Here is a 16,511-nt window from a genome sequence, read left to right as displayed (position 1 = left end):
CAGTTGGAAAAATTTTTCACAGTGGGACCAAATTGAGGCATGGGGGCTGGGCAGTAAACCCCACTATGGACCAGACCCAGTAGAGGCGGGCCAGTCCCAGGAAGGGGAGTGACATTAGATGAGGGGGGTCTTTTCAGCCTAAGGCAAAGGCAGAGAGGAGAGTCTTGGGCTGTGAGCTGTCAGCCTCCAGAAGGGTGGGTGCTCCAGTCTGAGGAGGGAGACCCGGGCATCCCAGGAGCGCACACGGTGCCCACGAACAGCACTCTGGGTGGAGTAGATGCTCAGGAACGTTTGTTGCGTCATGAAAAGAATAAACCTCCATTGCCTTCAAGATAAATTTTGAATGTCTTAATCAGCACACAAGGCTCCTCAAATCTGCCCCAGACATCCCCTCCATTGGGCTTTCAATTCCCCCCCAACCCCCCAACCCCCACTTGCTCTCCACTCCCTTCCCATATTGTGCTTCTCGCAGTTTCCCAAGCCCCACATGCCATTTCACACCTCTGCTTTCACACACGTTATTTCATCTGCCTGCAATGCCTTTAAATGGAAGAAGAAATCCTCCTCTCTCCTTCCAGCTCCTCCCCACTCCTCCAGCGAGACTCTGGCCAAGCTCTACCTCCTCCCGGGAAACCTTCTACTCCTTCCTCTACATGTACTGCTTCCACCACGTCCAAGGGCACTGAGACCTTCAGCCAGGCTCAGATCCACAGGCCCTGGGGTCTTGAGGGCCCTCAGCAGCCCAAGACATACCACAGAGCCAGAGTAGGGGAGTCTCAGGAAGCGCAGGCAGAGAGAAGAAACAGAAAGTGAAGAGACCAGGGGCACGCAGAGGGGAGGGCTTCTCGGTACCTCATACTGTCCAGCATGACTGTCCTGGTCATCCTCCCCCAACCGCCATCATCACCATCAGCATGATGTCAGCAAGGCCACACTGTCGAGTGCTTACTACATACCAGGCTCTGGGCCAAGTATTTTGCAGGCACCCTCCCTTTAACCCGATTTTATCCTCGCTATTAATAACCCCCAACAGTAGGTACTATTATTATGTTCAGGAAGGTTAAGAGCTCTGCGAGAGGTCAAACAGCTGGTTAATGGTCTGTCTGGCTCCAGGACTATTCACTTCACCAGCAGGCAGCTGGGCCACACTGATCTCATCCCTTCCTGCCCCTCCCATCCCCATCCCCATCCCCATCTGCGGGAACTTCTTTCCTAAATGAGAAGACAGCCCGCTAAGGAGATGTAGGGTGGGCCCAGCTGCAGCCCCAAGAGACTGGGGTGGGATCTTGGGAGAGGGTGAGGGAGCACACTCAGAATCCCATCTGCCTTTCTCCATCAGACCAAGATGGTGTTTGCTTTCACTACGGCTGCCAGGGCTGCTTGGAGAGCTGGTCCCCTTCTCTTGTCTGCGAAAAGGGAATCTGAAGCTCTAAGGGAAAGAGCCCCATTGAGGGTCACACTGTGAGTCAGGAGCCAGCCAGGGTTACAGCCTAGACTCTGGGGTCCCAGACCAGGGCCCTGCCCCCTGCCAGGCTACAGCAACAAAGACCACCTTTAAGGGGGAACTTAAGAAGGGACTTCTGGGTGGCTCAGTGGGTTAAGCATCTGCCTTCAGCTCTGGTCATGATCCCTGGGTCCTGGGATCAAGTCCCACATCGGGCTCTCTGCTTGGCAGGGAGTCGGCTTCTCCCTCTCCCTCTGCCAGCAGGTCTATCTACTTGTGCTCTCTCTCTCTCTCTCTCTGTCAAATAAATAAATAAATAAAATCTTTAAAAAGGCGGGGTGGTGGGGGAGGAATTTGAGGGTATAGGGAAGAGCCCCTCCTTACTCACACAAAGGCCTACCTCCGCAGGCTTCTGAGATACCTGGAATCTGTCCAGGGTGATGACCCTCCTGACCCTTGACTCAGGCCCAAAGTCTCCACCCCAGCTGGAAGCCCTCTGCCAGGCTTCCTCAGCTCCAGAGATACACAAGAGCCCAGGGACTGACTCTGAGGAGGCTCTGGGGGTGAGGAAACCCCAGGCATGGTCGGGACAAAGACAGATGGACAAACAAAAGGCAAAACAACCTAGTGAGAGGTTTTAGCCAGACTGGTTTTAATCAGGCTCCAAGTGTACTGACCATGTGAACTCTGGGAGGATGCCTGATTGCTGTGGGCCTCAGTTTTCTCATCTACAAAATGGGAATTCGAATTCCCATCAGCAAGGTTGTTGTGGGGATTCGATGAGACAGTTATTGAAGACATTTGATGAGGCAACAGTCCTGGTGCCCTGAAGGAGACGTAGGTGGCCATTGGATTATAACTGAATCTGGGGTCGGACAGAGCCAGTAGTTTGTCCACATTTCTCCAGTCCTGGCTAGACAACACAGACAACACAGAAACTTCTTGGCCTGGTGTCTAGAACACCTATCCTGCCTTTTCACCTCTCCTCACTCATGCTTTACTCCAGCAGCTCTGCATTTTCTGCGATATCATAAGCTTTTACTGAAAGTACGTATTTGCTTTCTGGTCTATCTCCCCAACTTGGCAATGATCCCCTAGAGGGCCATGACCATTCTGGCTCTTCTGTGTCCTCGGAATCTAGCACAAGAGCTTACCATGATGCCAATGCCAAGGGTTGATTGAAGTGGAGTTTTGTAGCCTCCAAGGAGATACTGACAACAGTGATTGGGGGATGGAGGAAAGCAGATACAATGTGAAGATGGCCTTTCTGCTAGAACTTTCCATATGCAGCAGGGGGTTGCAGATGTGGTGAGTTTCCTGGGAGCATTCAAGCAGAACCTGGGTGGGTATTGGGCAGTGGCATGATCACTAAGGACCAAGAAGACCTATAGAATCTATGAGCCTGGGGAGAATGTCTGAATTGGAAGACCACTCAGAGGCCCTCAAGCCCAACCTCCTCAAAATACAGGTGGAGAAACTGAGGTCCTCAAGGGGAGCCAATGCTACATCCAGGCTGAGAAGCTGGTCTCCTGGGTCTTCATAGAGAGGGTGGGAATGGTTACATCTGCTTTACAAAAGAGGAGAGTAAGGCCCAGAAAGGGGCAAAAATCTGCTGAGGTTACCAGGAGAGAGTGTGGTAGACCGCATCCATTTCTCTGGCTTCAGGGCTCTGCCATGGCTGTCTGGGCTGAAAGGGTTTTGACTGGAGGAGAAGGAACCAGAAGGCAGATCCCTACCCTTAGCAAGACTGGAATAAGAAATAGTTCCTGGGCCATGGGGCTGTGTCTTCTGGTTACAAAAGCCACCACATATTCTTAGCCTAGCTCCATTGGCCCAAATACCAAAACTCCAGGAGGGGAGGCCTGCAAGGCACTCATTACCCATCCACAGGGAGTCTGAGGAGGAAACGGGCTCAGAATGGAGACTGGCTGCTCCACCCACCACAGGAGTCTGGCCAGGTGGGCCTCAAGCCCAAGCCTGGTCTCTCTCAGAAGAGAAGCAGAGACAGAGGGGAGATTGTGCTGACCTGGGAAAGTCAGATAGGGGTGCGGGGGGCAGGCTTGCCTCTCAACAGGTGGGAGAGGAAAGAGCTGAGATTTGCACGTCCCTCAGCTGACCCCTACTGTCCCCTCAGGGACCCCCTCCCGACCCCAGCACCCATCTTCCCAGTTGCTGCACTCATTAGCCCTACCCTGTTTCTACAGCATCAAACAACCCTAACTTGACATGATCTCTCATGACTCTGTGCCTTCTGCATGCTGTTCCCTGCCTGGAAAGCTATTCCCTCCCTTGCCCCTCTAAGCCTCACTCATCTTTTACTCCTTCAGCTGAGGCTTCCCTGGCCCTTCCACCCAGCTCCTCCAGCTCTCTGATGCAGATCAGATCCCCCCTGCTCTAGCTCCTCCCAGCCCCTGTGGCTTCTTCCCTCTGTCACAGTGCTGATCACACCATGGTCACTGCCTGTTTCTGCCACCCCCAACAGACTGTTCTGGAACAGAAGCCTCTAGAAAACAGGATTGGACTCTGATTTAGTCAACATCTTTAGATCCAGCAAAGATCTGACCACGAAGGATCAACTCATTCATTCACTCATTCCACAAATAATGACTAAAGTCTGACCATGTGCCAGGAAGTTTCCATGTGCTGGGGACAGAACAGGAATGAAACAGACAAAATTCCTGCTGCAGGATTGTCATTCGGGGTGTGGGGGTGGGGGAGAGGTGATGGGAGGTAAAGAGCAGTGAAAATGTCATAGTCCAAATAAGTTTGGATGGTGACAGGCTCTATGAAGAAGGTGAAACAGTGCTTCTTGAACCAGGAGCTGCAGAAAGGATGGCAGGTTCCAGCACAGTGGGCTGGAGGGAGGTGAATTCCAGACCTGCTCACCTGCAGGTCCCTGGAGGCTACCTTCCCTCTCACAGGCTGCCAGGCGCTGCGGGAAGCAGGCATGTAGGAAGGAAGCCTTGGGGGCCCCCTGGAAATGCCAGACGTCTCTCCCACCCACAGACACACTTCCTGGCTCTCCAGGAATTCCATTCAGCAACAGTTACTGAGCAGTTAGTTATGAAACAGTCACAATAGCTGCCATTTATTGTGAGCCTGGAAACTTCCAGGGACAGAGATGGCCTCCCTTTCTCCTAGAGCCTCTCAACAGCCTGGTGAGGTGGGGGACCTGTCCAGGGTCACACCGCTAGTCCCTGACTCGGCTGGGATCTGGAACTCCGTCTGGTGACACCTGGGTCTTTGTACTTACCACCACACCCCAAGCCCCCCCAAGCAAGTGGCCCCCCTGATGAAAAGTCTGGATTCCAAGGTCCTAGTCTCAGCCTGGGGTTGTTGAGTTAGGAGGAGCCTCTTTTTTTTTTTTTTTTTTTTTTTAAGATTTTATTTATTTATTTGACAGAGAGAGATCACAAGTAGGCAGAGAGGCAGGTAGAGAGAGAAAGAGGAGGAAGCAGGCTCCCTGCTGAGCAGAGAGCCTGATGCGGGACTCGATCCCAGGACCCTGAGATCATGACCTGAGCCGAAGGCAGCGGCTTAACCCACTGAGCCACCCAGGCGCCCTAGGAGGAACCTCTTAACTCTTTTGGGACTCAGTTTCTCTTCATATTCAAAGGAGCCCACTAGCCCAGCTCACCTGAAAGGGTTGCTGTGCACATCAGATGAGCTCCAGTATGCAAGCATTTAAGGAAATACCACTACAAGGCAGCAATCAAACCCTCCACCCCGAGGGCTCCCCCACCCCCGAACCACCCTCTCTAGCATTCCAACCCTACCATGGTGTTGGGACCTAAGCCAAGCTAGCCACTAACTCACAGCAGGTTTGCTGCTGAGCTTTGGCAAAGGTGAAAGCCTCTGTGAACCCTTATGACCTCACAGCCTGGCAGACAGAAAGCCTGTGTCAAAGCCAAGGGCGAGGCTGAAAGTAGGATTGTAGGTGTGGGGAGAGATGAGTATAGGGTCAAGGGTCAGAGGTCGTGCAGGTTCATGCTGAGGCATGATGACTCAGCAACATCCAATTCCCCTACCCCAAGGAGAGCCAGCTGCTGTTCCCAGGCTAAGAGGGGATGCAACACCAGCATTTGCTAAGGACCTACTGGGTGCTGCTGGGTCTTTTTTAGGCATGACCTCATTTAATCTACTATTGAAGCACAGAAAGGTTAAGGGGCTAGGCTCGATGATTCATATTGAGAATATTAGTTTGCTAAGGGCTGCCATAGCCAAGCCCATTGTAAGCTTCAGCTAAGTTGTTCACTTAAAGTTTTATTTAATGGAGCTCCCACGGGCCAGGAGCCCAAAAAATGAACTTTCAGTCCCACTGCTGCCTCTTTCTCACTGTGCAAACTTGGACAAACGGCTTCCCATCTCGGAGCCTCCGTTGGTGAAATGGGGGCACGAGCCCTGCCTCCCAGGGTCATGGGCCTGGGAGCATCCAGGTGGCCATAGCATGACCACTGAAAAATCCTCTACATGTGTTTAATTCCTATGACTGCCACCAGAAAATTAAAATGAAAGCACGTGACCAGACAAGTGTCCTCTCTCTGTGGCATGGGGCCTGCCCTGCAGCTTGAAATGGTAGGACTTGGAGCTGGCTGGGGTGAGAGGGAGGCCACTGCCTCAGCCACGGCAGGTCACTGACACTTGACTCACAGAAGTCTCTGTGGACTGAAGCATCCCTCCTCTGTGTAATCATTTTCAGGTTATCTCTTCTGATGACACCAAGCTGGGAGCTGATGAACTTTCTTCACCTGACTGGCAGGGCACCTGAGTTCCATCCTACATTGGCCTTGGGCCCGCACACTTACAGAAACCCTTATGGAAATGCACCCTAGGTCCTGCCCTGCTCTTTCACTCTCTACTCCCTCTCTCCTTCCCCTCCGTCCTCTCCTTCAGCTCTTATTCTCTACTCTCTACCTCCCCAAACTCAGACTGTCCTATTTCCTCCCCTCAGGCCCTAGTTGTAAGGACAGACCTTGACCTCCCAGCTCCTAGACCTTTAATTAGAGACACTCTGGATTTCACTCTTTGGGGTTGGGATGGTTACGGTGAATCACAGAAACAGCCAGAGCGAAGGTTTAGAGGATGGAAAGCATCAAAGTGTCTAGGGGTCTGTGGCCTAGTACAGGGTTCATCAACTGTGTGTGGGACTGGCAGATGGGTGGCGGGATCTGAGCTGGATGGGCAGGGGGACCTCACCCCATGGTCCCTCCAGAACACTGAGAGGTTCAGAGTAGCAGAAGCAATGGGGCAAAGCCCTGATGGTCTTGTGCTCCCTGGGACAAGAGGCCCCTCTGAGGGTCTCGGGCGGTCAAGCCTGGAGCATGGCACAAGGCACCGCTCAGCAGGTGAGCAAAAACTAAAGCAGTTCTGAGAAGCTCTGGGTAGGTGTGAGCACAGAGGGGCATGGTTGGGTGCTCCAGGGATCCTCAGCTCCTAAAAGCTGAGACCTCTCTCTTTTGGTTGCTAGTCCCACCATAGTTTTTGGTCTGCCCGTTTTCCCAGCAGCCTCCCTGCTCTGTCCACTTCCCAGGGCATGAAGCAGTGAGTGCCTAATAATAGCTATATTGTGCGGCAGAAACGGAGTGGGCCTCAGAATCAGAGACCCGGGTTCGAGCCCAGGCTCTCCCACTTGTGAGCTGAGTGACTGGGGGCAAGTTGTTCTGCCTGTCTAAGCCTCAGTTTCTTCATCTAAGCAACAAAGATCATATGAAGTAACGGATGGGAGCACTCAGCCCAGACCCAGATCTGAATACCTCTTTCCTTCTCTTCATCTCACAGAGGGATATGAGAACCGCATTGCGCACCTGACCTTGCCATGGGCATGTTGGGAAGAATTACCTAGAACTTTCTTCTTGCCTGCTAGACCCAAAATATAATCTGGCACCATCTGAAGACCTTGACTATCACCGTCTTCAGAAACCCCAAGTATCATTCTTGTTGTTCTAGACCAAAAAAGACCTTCAGATAGATCTAGATCTAGATAGATATAGACTATCTGAGGCTGGGGATTTAAGAAGCCTGAAGAATCAAAGCCCAAAGGTGTGGATGGATTTGAGCTGTGGCTCTGCCCTGACATGCTCTGTGACCCTGAACAAGCCCCTACCTTCTCTGAGCCTCAGTTTCCCCATCTGTAAAATCCAGGTTTCTGAGACAGTTCAGCCTATCTTAAAGGTAGGGAATTCTTCCTGAAGGGTTCTTGTCCTCTCTCCCAGGCCCTAATCCTGAGCACGGACGTATGCCAGGCCAGGGCGTGGGAGCTCTGTCCTCTGGGCCCTGAGGAAAATATAGGCCCCCACAGCATGGTCAGTTTAGGTAAAATAACCCGACCAAGGTCTCCCAGTCAGAACCCCAGGACAGCTGTCTAGTTACAAAAAGACACAGATCAGACAACACAACGTCAATCACCATCACCATCACCAACACCCCCATCGGAGGGAGCAAGTTGTATGCGTTCACGGTCAGACTCCATAGTCTCATTGCTCACACACTCAGACAGGGTGGGAAAGGCCTCTTATCAACACTTTATAAAAAAATCAAATGGAAAGTCAGAGAAAGGGCTTCGTCAGCTTGCTTGAGATTACAGCTGGCAAGCAGTGGGACTGAAATAGTCTTTGGTCCCATGCATCTACATTCTGTGAATCCATTCAGTATATTTCCATGATTCTGATGGCCTGTGACTCTGATTGTCACAGTCGATGTTCCAAACATCTGGTTACTGTCCCTTCTTACCACCGTGGTGGTTCTGTTTTGTTTCCAACATTAAGTCTAAAAGCCCATTCTTCTTCTTCTTCTTCTTTTTTTTTTTTAAAGATGTTAGTTATTTATTTGTCAGAGAGAGAGAGCACACACACAAGAAAGGGGAGCAGCACACAGAGGGAGAAGCAGGCTCCCCACTGAGCAAGGAGCCCAATGCAGGACTCAATCCCAGGACCCTAGGATCATGACCCCGCGCCAAAGGCAGACACCTAACTGACTATACAAGCGCCCCTGAAAGCCCACTTTTTTACTGATACTCACTGAGTGCCTACAATGTGCTAGGTCCTGAGCTCAGGGCTTGGGACACTGCAGCGAGAACAATGGCACAACGGCGTCCCCAGATTCTCAGAGCTTACAGTCGGGAGGCAGAGAGGACAAGTGTGAGTCAATGAGGACAAAATGTGGTAAAGACCACGACAGAAGAAGCAGAAGGCACTGCAGAAGCATGAGGCAGGACACAGGAAACACACGTGGTGGGCTAGAGGTGACATCCTGAACAGTGGTCCGCTAAGCAGTGACTGGAGGAAGCAATGGGCTTCGGCGGACATTCCAGTTAGAGAGAACAGGAGAGACAGAGGCTGGGATCAGGGAGGGCACCTTGTCCAGGGAACTGAAGATAGCTGTGTATGTCCCAGAACTCAGAGATACAGGTGAAAGGTGAGGCAGAAGAGGTAGGCTGGGGTGAGATTACGCACTGTTTTTATGTCATGGTCAATAATTACAACTTCATCATAAAAGCACCAGTTGTGGGAAGATTTTAAAACCAAGTAGAGGCAAGGTCATTACTGCAATTTAAAAGAAAACCTCCTGTATTATGCTAAACGAAGTAAGTCAATCAGAGAAAGGCAATTATCATAGGACCTCACTTGTGTGAAATTTAAGGAACAAAACAGGATCATAGGGGAAGAGAGAAAAAATAAAGATGAAATTGGAGAAGAAGACAAACCATAAGAGACTCTTTTTTTTTTTAAAGATTTTAAGATTTTTTTTTTTACGATTTTAAGATTTTATTTATTTATTTGACAGAGGGAGAGACAGTGGGAGCAGGAACACAAGCAGGAGGAGTGGGAAAGGGAGAAGCAGGCTCCCTGCTGAGCAGGGAGCCCAAGGTGGGGCTGCATCCCAGGACCCATGACCTGAGCCAAAGGCAGATGCTAACAACTAAGCCACCTAGACATCCCCATAAGAGACTCTTAACCAGAGGAAACAAACTGAGGGTTGCTGGAGGGGAGGGTAGCCGGGGGATTGTGAGGGACATTAAAGAGGGCATGTGACATAATGAGCACTGGGTATTATATAACACTGGTGAACTACTGATCTCCACCTCTGAAACTAATAATCTACCGTATGTTAATTAATTGAATAAAATTTTTTTTAAATTTAAAATATATAAATAAATGAAAGAAACCCTCTCAGAACTTGGTCTGACAGAGATGACGTACCTGCAAGCAGAGGGCCTCAAGGAGGTGATTTCCACAATCTAGGCAAGTAATGTTGTCACCTGGCCTCGGCTCAGGTGAGAAGAACAGAGAGAAGGGGACAGATTTGAGAAGCTCAGGGATGCACCAACCATGGGGATGAGGAAGAGTGCGGAGTCTGGGATGGATCCCAAGATCCAGGTTTATACATCTGGGTCGGTGGTGACACCTTTCCCTAAGATGGGGACTTGGGAGGGGCAGGTTTGGGTGGGAGCCAAAGCTTTGACTCCAGGAAATGGAGTATAAAGCATTTAGGACTCCCTCATGGAGACGACGAGCAAGCAGGTGGCTGGGAGGCTGGCATGAGCGACGCCACCAGACGACACATTCTTCACCATCCGGCAACAACGGGAGGCACGGGGCAGGGCAGGGGTGAGCCACCCCCAGGAATCCTGCAGAGCAAGAGGCAGAGAAGATGCAGAACAGAGCCTGGGGAACCACAGGACTGGGGACCAAGGTGTGGGGGGGCGGAGCATGGTATGGGACAACATAGAGAGGAAAGCCAAAGAGAAAGACAGAGTCCACTATGACAAGATGTCACTCGGTGAGGGTTGATGAGACTGTTGGCAGCTTAGCAGCGGCAAAGGCTGGGTTATGGCTTTCTAGAGGGGATGAATAACGAGAATGTGGAAACAATGAATCTAAGACCATCATTCAAGAAATTTAATGGATGCAAGGCAGGATCATCGGTAAATGCTCAGCAAATATTCCCAAGTGAATGTATCAGTCGGGAAAAGAGGGCAGGAGTGCAGAGCAGCGAGGCTGGGGGGATGTTCTTTTGTTCTCTTGGCTTCTTTGGCTTAAACACCAGAGATACTAAAACAGAGGTTCTCAGACTTCCCATTTTAACTTGTTAGTGGGATGTGAAATCAATTTACAGGTTTGTAACCACCATTGTTACAGCTAATGGAATAGAACAAAACAAAAAAGAAAATATCAGAGTGCATTAAATGTGGTAAGGGTAAGTATTGTTCTGCCAAACCTTTGCTTCTGCTTTGCATATACATATAAGTACCCATGTCCCTGCTGGTGTGATAGTATGCATTTCTTATGATAGGCTTTCATTTAAAAAACAAAACAAAACAAAACAAAAACCCTTTGACAGAGAACTTGTTTGCTTATGGATAGGAAAGATTCTGATGTTGTCTGAGAGTCAACTTGTGCGGGTAACATTCTGCAGTTCTGTTTGTCCTGGGACAGAAGGTAATAAGCTGTGCACACAACCCTTTGCACGCAATAATGTAATCATGTAACCCAAGCCTGATAACAAAGTTCTCCAGAGTTCACTGGCCCTCAGGGACAGGACCCAGTCCTGAATGAGACATCTTCCCTATAGAGGGCGCGGTAGCCAGGGGCCCAGGAGACACTGGTGGGACAGACTGTCAGCTGGTAATGGCCCTGCAAATATGTTGTTATTAAGAAGCTGCTCTAGCCGAGGATGGATGATGACAAAACCAAGGCTGGAATCCCATGTCCTGACCTCCAGGCAGGGGCCCTCTGCCTGCTCAGTGTGATGGTGGGATGCAACATGTTTCTTGTCAGGAAGACAGAGAGGAAAGGGGGGAGGGTCCGGGTCACTGATAAGGACTAATAAGCTAGAAGGAGAGAGAGAAGGACAGAGGAGGGTAGAAGAGGAGGCAGAAATGAGTGTGGGGGGCAGGGCAGGACAAGAGAGAATTGTCAGGTCTTAGGGAGGAGACGGATAGGCTAACGGGAAGGGGACAAAGTCCCCTGAGCCTTCCCTCCTCCCTGAGCACTCTTCATGGGGTCTCTCTCAGGTTAGCACCTGACAAAGGAGTAGAGCATCTGTGGTTCCCATGCATGAGGCACCAAGGGCTGACATCAGGGCCGGAACATAGGGTCCCATGTTCTGTGATTCGCTCACTTTCTCCCAGACTTCGGACCAGACCTCTTCATGCCTGGTTCCCAGCCACACTGAAGCACTGTTGCTTCACACTCTCCCCTCTGGCCATGCTCTTCTGGAATGCCCTTAACGTCCTCCCTTACCCCATATTCCCAACCTTTTTTTGCCCAGCAGGGCTCTCTCGACCATCTCCTCCCTGATGACATCTTTCCTCATAGCTAGAGCTAGAATCTGGCCCCCTCTGCTGTAAATGTTCTGCACAGATTTCTATCAGACAATCCAAAACTCTTTGGGACCCACGATATGTCTATGTCTGTGTCAGTGTCCCCCACCCCAGCTGTGGATTCCCAGAGCCCAGTACCAGGCCTGACATGTCAGTTCGATAGGTTGAATGGATGGATGGATGGATGGACAGACGGACAGTGGATGGACAGGTGGACAGAGAATAAAGACAGTAGGATAGAGCAATGGATAGATGGCAAGGGCAATGGAAAATTACGTAGTTATAGCATCAATGTAAAGAAATTAAAAGAATTCTGACTGGGAGTCTAGAAGCTTTCCTGTTCATTCCCTCTGTGACCTTGGAGAAGTCATCCCCCTTCCTTGGACCTCAGTCTCCTACCAGTAAAATGAGGGAGGCAATAGGGTAGAATGCATGATATCTGATCACCAAGGGCCCTTCAGCTTCCATCCTGACTCAGTGGTGACAGGTGTATCACTTTCTGTCTGAACATACAGGTCAGCTTAGCTCCTGCAAGCAGGGACAGGAGTATAGGTTCTGGGGTCACAGGAAGCTTGGAAGCCATGGTAGGGAAAGGCAGCACTTGAGATGTGGGCTGGGCCTCCTGGCAGAAGAACAACTCTGACAGCTGCTCAGGAGACAATTTGTTCCTGACCCCCTACCACCAACAGCGGACTGGGACCCTAGAGGCTGAGGCCCTGGCAGATTGGATGAACAGTCTTGGGCTGCTGTGCAAACCAGGGTCTCCTGCTGAGACGGCCCACCGGAGGAAGGGAGACTCCATCTCTGCTGGGTCCATTCCCCACTCCTAAGGCCAAAGCCACCTTCCTTTTTTCTTTCTTTTCTCTGCAGGAGGAAAACAAATCTTTGTGCCTGCCAAACTTCCCACACTCCGCACTGTGTTCTCCCCGGCCATACAATCGAGTTCCTGCTTCAGTCTCCCTGTCTAGTTTTACAAATGTTTGCTATAGAATAAATGAATTAATCATAATAGTAGACACCAACATTCATCAGGGGCTTGCTATATTCCAGACACTGTTCTCCACAGTCTACATGGATTAATTCATTTAATTCTTACAATAACCTTTGAGGGAGAGACTATTTTCCTCACTTTACGGATAAGAAATGGAAGGCAGCGGGGCACCTGGGTGGCTCAGTGGGTTAAAGCCTTTGGCTCAAGTCATGATTCCAGGGTCTTGGGATCAAGCCCGCAACAGGCTCTCTGCTCAGTGGGGAGCCTGCTTCCTCCTCTCTCTCTGCCTGCCTCTCTGCCTACTTGTGATCTTTCTGTCAAATAAATAAATAAAAATCTTAAAAAAAAAAAAAAAAGAAAGAAAGAAAGAAATGGAAGGCAGGGGCTCCCCGGTGACTCAGTCGATGAAGCCTTCAACTCTCCATCTCCATCCGGGCTTGTAGATTGGAGCCTCACATTGGGTGTAGAGATTACCTAAAAATAAAATCTTCTTTGAAGAAAAGAAGAAACGTAAGGCAGAGAGAGAAGTTTTAGAACTTCCCTACTCTGAAACTGGGGTTCGTACCTCCATGGTTCGCCCCCAAATTTTCCACCTTGCCATAATGAATGAACGAATGAATGAATGAACAGCCTTGTTCAAAACAGAGGTCTCCTCGCTATCCCACTGACGCACCGAGGAGGGCCTCCTCCAAGGGACAAGCCGAGGATTGGGAAAGTCAGGTGAGGCTTCCTGGAGAAGGTGAGACTCCGCTGGATTCTGAATCTGTGGGAGATAGGATGGAGTGAAGGGCACTTCTGTAGGGGGGCAGAGCAGGAACGGAGACAGGGAGGCAGTGAGGAATGGCCAGAACCTGCAGGGAACTCTGACACTAGGGATGCTGGGGCGTGCAGTGGCAGCAGGGGGCGGGGCTGGAGAGGGGGCAGCACCGAAGGCTGGACCAAGGGCTTCCAGGCTCAAAGGAAGAGAAACTGGGGGAAATGAAAATGTCTTTGTGGAGGAGGCAGCTCGGCTTGGAAGACACAAGGACTGCAGCTGGCAGACTGAACTGAGAAAGTCATTCCAGGCAGGGGAAAAAGCACGGAGGTGGGAGAGTGGGAGAGAAATATTTAGGGAAGCATTTGATTTGGCAGGAGAAGAGTGTTCATCCCACAGAGACGGCTGAGACACCGGCAAAGGTCAGGCACAGAATTCTGCCCCGCCGAGGACAGGCTGGAGCTGTGTAAGAGACGGTTGTAAGTCCTAGCTGTGTGCCGCTGGATGGGTCCCTTCTGAGGCTCAGTTTCCCCATCTGTAAAATGGAAATAAGAGATGACCTAAAAAGTGTGCTCAGAGGCCCAAAAAGAAACCACGTGTGGAAGGACTTCGCAAACCCTGAGGAGTTCGGCCGTGTCCCCTAGTCCCCGTACTGACATCAGAATCACCACGTGAGCTTTTATAAACACAGCAGAGCACAAGCCAGCTCAGCCCTGTGGACTCAGAAAGGGGCTTGGACAGGCAGTCTTTGCTTTCCAGCTCTTCTTTTCTATTACTGCCTCACGTGGTCCCAAGGCTCCGTTAACTTTAGATCTACCTGCTTCTGACAGCTGGAAAGAAGAAAATTCAGCAAGAAAAATAGTTAGAGATTCGGGAGGTTCATGGAAATACACTGGATTTGGCGATTTTCTGGTCAGGGCTTGAAAGCTGTGATAAGGGAGAGAAAAAGACCTTTTAGCTTTCCCAAAACATAGGAAATGAGCAGGCAACCAAGGAGACAACTGGTGCCTTTGACCTCCAGTCTGTGACCTCCAGTCTGGAGAGTCCTGAGAAAAAAGAACTCAGTTGTAGTAGGACTGGTCGAGGAAATCACCAGGTCGCCTGGGTGCCTCAGTTAAGCAACTGCCTTCGGCTGGGATCATGATCCTGGAGTCTCGGGATGGAGTACTGCATCAGGCTCCCAGCTCCCTGGGGAGTCTGCTTCTCCCTCTGACCTTCTCCCCTCTCATGCTCTCTCTCACTGTCTCTCTCTCAAATAAAGAAATGAAATCTTAAAAAAAAAAAAAAAAAAGGCACACAGCATCCTTCAGCATATGGTACAACATTTTTGCATCTCTGTTAATTCATTTGATCCTTGCTACATCTCTGTGAGGTAGGGCTTCTTATTTATTCCCATTTTACAAGTAAGGAAACTGAGCCTCAGGGGAAGGAAGGGACTAGCCCAAAGTCCATCAGCAGATGAGGATAGAGCAATGGTTTGCATCTGCAACACTTTGGTCCCGAGGTCTCTCTTATGATACCACATTTTGCTTTTGGGTGGATTGTACAGGAGCACTGGTGCCCTAACTATTGTTCTAGCTCTGCAGAAAACAGGTTGTGTGACATTGGACAGATCTCTTGCCTTCTCTGAGCCTCACCACTATCAATCAGGGATTCAATGATGTAATGACATTTGAAGTATCCAGCACAGTCCCTGGCATGTGATAATGGTCAAGATGACCACAGGAGGGTGAAGAGAATGGGAAAGTCATAGTGCCTATGTACAAAGAGAGTGGTAACGTAATAGAATGAAGGACCAACTTCAACAGGCGGACGGTTTCCTGCCAGAGGGGAATCTGGACAGAGACTTGAAGAATGTAGAGATGTTCCCCACCCATCTCCCTTCCCCAGTTCCAGGTGACTACAGGGTTATAGCTTTGAATGTGTAAAGAGGGGGTGGCCAGAAATGAGACTGAAGAGGTAGAGGTAAGGGGGGGGGGGTACGTATCCATGGGCCTTGAATGCCAAGCCAAGGAGTTTGGCTTTTGCCTCTGAAAGGCTTTAAGTAGACATGTGTCATGATCAGTTTTGCAGATTTGCAGTTTAGGAAGGTTATTCTTGCTGTAGTGTAGATAGCAGACAAGGGAGGTGAGTAGGGCTGAAGGACACTGGGCTATCCAAAGCCCAAGTTAGGGAAGATCAGAGAAATGATGTAGGCAGTAGGACTCGGGAACCGCAAATTGTGTGCAGCCCCCAACCAGGGTGTGAAGGGCTGGTCCTCATGTTTATGTTATATATGTGTTATGTTAGTTGAGAAGCCCTTTGGGGGAGCCTGGATCCTCCAGCCCAGCTGGCTAGACACCGCCCCCCCCATACAAAGGGCAGTGGAAGTTAGCACCCCCCCATCCCCCCCCCCCCCCTCTGAGTTCCCTGGGAGTTGATTGAGTATTTATCTCCATTTCTCCACTGCCCAGCAGGAGCCTCACTCTGCAACTCCATCCACATCAAGGGAGGGGAGGATGAAAGTCTCCAGGCTAGGCCCCAGGGGGATTGCTCTGAAAGAAATCCCCCTCCCCCATAGGGAAGGGGGCCAGAGAGTCAGATGGCCATTCCCCTTCCCCGTGGTCCCCTCCCCTCCCAAGCCTGCTGGGCTTTCCAGCCTCTACATCATCCTTTCTGGGAGAGATCTAAGGATAATAATGGCAATGAACACTGCAGGGTGGCGCTTCTTGTGAGAAGTTTTATCTCTTTGCTAACTTACTGTGTTTACTTCTCATGACAGTCTCTTTGGAGGTGGCAGAACCTCAGAGAGGATAGGTGACTTGCCTAAGATTACCCAAAGCTGGGAAGTGGCAGGGCTGGAACCCAAACTCCGGCCAAGCTCAGGGCCCGCACCAAATGCTTTTTTTGGGGTCTCCTCCCCCAGGCAGGGTGAAAGGCCTGGGAAGGGCCGGACTTCCTCCTGAGGGCACCAGGCTGCACAGAGAATGTTTAGGGGGTGCAGAGTTGAAACTCAGCGGCT

This window comes from Mustela lutreola, chromosome 1, assembly GCF_030435805.1.
Source record: "Mustela lutreola isolate mMusLut2 chromosome 1, mMusLut2.pri, whole genome shotgun sequence".
Taxonomy (NCBI): Eukaryota; Metazoa; Chordata; class Mammalia; order Carnivora; family Mustelidae; genus Mustela; species Mustela lutreola.
This window is presented reverse-complemented; position numbering follows the sequence as displayed.